General features: G+C 45.7%; 2 non-coding genes across 2 annotated transcripts; both read left to right on the top strand.

The window, feature by feature from the left end:
• The first annotated feature begins 172 nt into the window (after positions 1-172).
• Positions 173-355, top strand: LOC135376317 (U2 spliceosomal RNA). The gene has a single exon (XR_010417630.1). It is a non-coding gene; the product is annotated as a U2 spliceosomal RNA (small nuclear RNA).
• A 4,196-nt stretch (positions 356-4,551) lies between these two features.
• LOC135376316 (U2 spliceosomal RNA) lies at positions 4,552-4,734 on the top strand. Its single transcript, XR_010417629.1, has one exon. It is a non-coding gene; the product is annotated as a U2 spliceosomal RNA (small nuclear RNA).
• Positions 4,735-5,000: the final 266 nt, after the last annotated feature.

Below are 5,000 nucleotides of genomic sequence, written 5' to 3'. Positions count from 1 at the left end.
AAATACTGCCATCGACACAGTTGTGACTGGAACTCCAACACATAAATATTGTGAATACCGTAAAAACAAACAGTGTAAATAATCATGTAAATACGTGTATACTATTGTAAATAATCATGTAAATAGGTGTATAATATTGTAAATAATTGTAAAATAATGTATATAATTGTAAATAATGTTTCAAACTCACTAATAAAACCAATTCTGTTCTATCAGCTTAATATCTGATACGAGCCCTATTTGGACTCACGATATTAATCTTATTTTTGGCCCGAGACAGTGTGTCTGAAGCTCGCCTCGGCACTGTCAAGGGTTGCCCTGGTATTGCACTACCTCCAGGTGTGGCCCACCCGTCTCAAAACAAAAAACAAAAATTCCGAAACAGCATCAATAAGCATCAGCCATGATGACCAGAGACAGGCAAAAGAGGGAAGCGTAGAAACAACACCAAGCAAAGCAGGGAACCTACAGCAGACACAGAACACACTGGAGACAACCACTGGGAAATGTCCTGTCTGGCCACTAGGGTACACATTCATTCATTCATTCATTCATTCAATCTATCTATCTATCTATCTATCTATCTATCTATCTATCTATCTATCTATCTATCTATCTATCTATCTATCTATCTATCTATCTATCTATCTATCTATCTATCTATCTATCTATCTATCTATCTATCTATCTATCTATCTATCTATCTATCTATCTATCTATCTATCTATCTATCTATCTATCTATCTATCTATCTATCTATCTATCTATCTATCTATCTATCTATCTATCTATCTATCTATCTATCTATCTATCTATCTATCTATCTATCTATCTATCTATCTATCTATCTATCTATCTATCTATCTATCTATCTATCTATCTATCTATCTATCTATCTATCTATCTATCTATCTATCTATCTATCTATCTATCTATCTATCTATCTATCTATCTATCTATCTATCTATCTATCTATCTATCTATCTATCTATCTATCTATCTATCTATCTATCTATCTATCTATCTATCTATCTATCTATCTATCTATCTATCTATCTATCTATCTATCTATCTATCTATCTATCTATCTATCTATCTATCTATCTATCTATCTATCTATCTATCTATCTATCTATCTATCTATCTCTCTCTCTCTCTCTCTCTCTCTCTCTCTCTCTCTCTCTCTCTCTCTCTGTCTGTCTGTCTGTCTGTCTGTCTGTCTGTCTGTCTGTCTATCTATCTATCTATCTATCTATCTATCTTTCTATCTATCTTTCTTTCTTTCTTTCTTTCTTTCTTTCTTTCTTTCTCTCTCTCTTTCTTTCTTTCTTTCTTCCTCTCTCTTGCAATTTCCAATCAATCATTTTTATCTCACGGGCCGTGATGCATTAGTACTAACACCCTAGTGTTCCGTACCCATATACCACGATGCCCAAACCGGCGACGTGCCACGCGCGGACGCAGAAGGCGAGACTGCGACAGAAGCGAAACGGGGGAGACGTGCAGTGTATATCTCTTCTCGGTCTTTTGGCGGATACAAGGGAGAAAGAAACACGAGTTCCGTCCGCTAACATGCGCATTTCATGCAGTCCGACTATCATTCTAGTGCTTCTTACACGCACCACATCATGTTGAATTTGGCGACGTGACACCCGAGGAGGCAGGTGCCGCGACCGTGACCAGAGCGTAAGCTGGACGTGTAATATTTATCGCTTCTCGGCCTTTTGGCTAAGATCAAAGTGTAGATAGAGGAAGCACTTGAGGGCGCGACTAACACAGTGTCTGAACTTGTGAGGCTGCCACCAGCCAGGGAGGGTGTACGTCGCCAGGTGAATGCCAGCAATCCAAAAGAAATCCAAGCCCTCTACAGGAGAAATCGACGACAAGCAGTACGACTCATTACCGACGGCCCTCCTTCCCTCTGTGAGGTCGGGATGGCAGACATAACACGGTTCTTCCAGGACGCGTGGAGCCCAAAAGAACCTAATGAGAATGCGGAAATTCGAAGACCCAGAGCCGATGTGGAAATAGGTCTGAGCCGGTTTACCCCGGAGGAAGTGAATAGACGCCTGAAAAAATGCGAGAACACGGCACCAGGCGACGACCGTCTCACATACAAGCACTGGCGCTGCGCGGACCCCGACTGCCGTTTCTTAGCTGCCATCTTCAACCTCTGCATAAAACACCGCAGGATTCCCACGAGCTGGAAGACAACCCGCACTATCCTGATACACAAGAAAGGTGACCGTCAAAATCTCTCGAATTGGAGGCCCATATCACTCGGTCGGACTATAGGAAAGCTGTACACTGGGTGCCTGGCCACACGTTTGCAAGCCTGGTTACTGGATAACGATGTCTTATCACCATGTCAGAAGGGGTTTCTTCCCTACGATGGCGTACTGGAGCACAACTTTGTGTTACAAGAACGCCTTGACCTCGCCAGAACAACACGAGAAGAACTGTGCCTCGGCTTTCTGGACTTCGCTAACGCATTCGGATCTGTACCGCACCGAAGCCTGATCCAAGCCGCCGAAGCGTCAGGAGTTGGCCCGACATTCTGCGAAATCCTTGAGGATATATACAAGGAGAACCAGGCAACAGTGATGTGCAGCGAGGGAATGACACCGCTGATACCGGTTGATGCTGGAATTCGCCAGGGTTGCCCACTAAGTGGGCTGTTATTCAACTTGGTAATCGACCCCCTGGTGCGGCAGATCCAAGGAACCGACGACAAGCACCGCATACTGGCGTATGCAGACGACATCACCCCAATGGCGGGCACCCCTGAAGAGCTTCAGCAACAACTAGATCTGATAAATCAGCTTGCCACAGGAATTGGACTAACACTTAACCCTTCCAAGTGCCGCACGATGCACATGTCGGGGAAACAGCCAGTGGGACTCCGTGCAACACAGCTCTTCATCGCGGACACACCAATACGACCTATAGCAGAATTCGAAGCATTCACATACCTAGGGAGACCTGTGGGCTTCAATCCCCTCTCGGAGAAATCCACGGTGGAGGATGCTGTGGAACTTGGCCAGAAGATACTCGGCTCAGCACTTGCACCATGGCAAAGACTGGACGCGTTGAAAACGTTCCTCTACCCTGGCCTGAACTTCGCTATGCGGATGGGATCCCACACCAAAAGTGAATGGAAGCGGCTTGACGAATCCCTCCGACCCCTTATTCGGCGGACCCTCTACCTCCCAAACTCTGCGGCCACCGACTACATATATGGGAGTACACATAAAGGGGCTTGTGGCATCCCTATTGCAGCAGAGCTGAGTGATGCTGCACGAGTTGACACAGCTTTTAAACTACTAACGTCAAGGGATCCAGCCACCCGCTCACTAGCTGGGAAAGCTGTTGAAACCACAGTCAGTAAGCGACTACGTACCATGGAGCCCGTCACGCCGGATCTTCTAGGACGTTACCTCTCTGGGGACAATGAAAATGACTTCCGAAGCCCGTCCAGCGGACTCAAAACAGTGTGGACTGAAGCCCGGAAAGCCTCATCCCGCCTTGATGTGATGTGGATCTTCAGCGCGGACGGCCCGGAACTGCAAAGGAATGAAGCAACCATCCCACCCAGAAGACGCACGAAGGTGATCAGCACACTACGGCGTCAACTACAAGAAGAACGGGATAGGCGGCTTACTTCCCTCGCCAACCAAGGCAAGGTCATGGAATGTGTCGCTCTTGACAAGTCAAGCTCCCACTTCATGCGCTCTGGACAGTTCACAAGATTCGCCGACTGGCGCTTCATTCATCGGGCCCGCCTCAACCTCCTCCCCCTCAACGGAGCCCGGCCCTGGACACAGGGTGACAAACGATGCAGACGGTGCGGCACACAGCCCGAGACCCTACCCCACGTCGCCAACCATTGTATGCGGTATTCGGCTGCGTATACCAAGCGTCACAACAGTATAGTTGAGCGAGTGAAACGGGCATCACTGAACAAGTACAACGTGATTAGTGAAAATCAGGTTGTGGGTAACACCGGACTTCGGCCAGACCTGGTTGTGTCAAGAGGAGAGGAAGCAATAGTCTACGACGTGACCATAGTATTCGACAACCGCCCGGAGGCTCTGGAGGCGGCTCGACGAAATAAAGAAGAAAAGTACCTACCTGTGAAGGAGAGCCTGCAAAGGAGATATCACCGAGTGCATATCGAGGCAGTGGTCATCGGCAGCCTTGGTAGCTGGGATCCAGCCAACGACCGCGGACTCAAACGCCTCTGCTCAAGAGAATACCTCAAACTAATGAAAAAACTCTGCATAAGTGAGGTGATCTCCTCTACAAGGGACATTTACAGCACGCACATTACTGGTGTGTAATGAGTACATTTGGACAAGACAACAGCGAGGTACCCCTGAAAATACTGCCATCGACACAGTTGTGACTGGAACTCCAACACATAAATATTGTGAATACCGTAAAAACAAACAGTGTAAATAATCATGTAAATACGTGTATACTATTGTAAATAATCATGTAAATAGGTGTATAATATTGTAAATAATTGTAAAATAATGTATATAATTGTAAATAATGTTTCAAACTCACTAATAAAACCAATTCTGTTCTATCAGCTTAATATCTGATACGAGCCCTATTTGGACTCACGATATTAATCTTATTTTTGGCCCGAGACAGTGTGTCTGAAGCTCGCCTCGGCACTGTCAAGGGTTGCCCTGGTATTGCACTACCTCCAGGTGTGGCCCACCCGTCTCAAAACAAAAAACAAAAATTCCGAAACAGCATCAATAAGCATCAGCCATGATGACCAGAGACAGGCAAAAGAGGGAAGCGTAGAAACAACACCAAGCAAAGCAGGGAACCTACAGCAGACACAGAACACACTGGAGACAACCACTGGGAAATGTCCTGTCTGGCCACTAGGGTACACATTCATTCATTCATTCATTCATTCATTCATTCATTCATTCATTCATTCATTCATTCATTCATTCATTCATTCAATCTATCTATCTATC

The sequence above is a fragment of the Ornithodoros turicata genome, unplaced genomic scaffold, assembly GCF_037126465.1.
Source record: "Ornithodoros turicata isolate Travis unplaced genomic scaffold, ASM3712646v1 ctg00001067.1, whole genome shotgun sequence".
Taxonomy (NCBI): domain Eukaryota; kingdom Metazoa; phylum Arthropoda; class Arachnida; order Ixodida; family Argasidae; genus Ornithodoros; species Ornithodoros turicata.
This window is presented reverse-complemented; position numbering and strand designations above follow the sequence as displayed.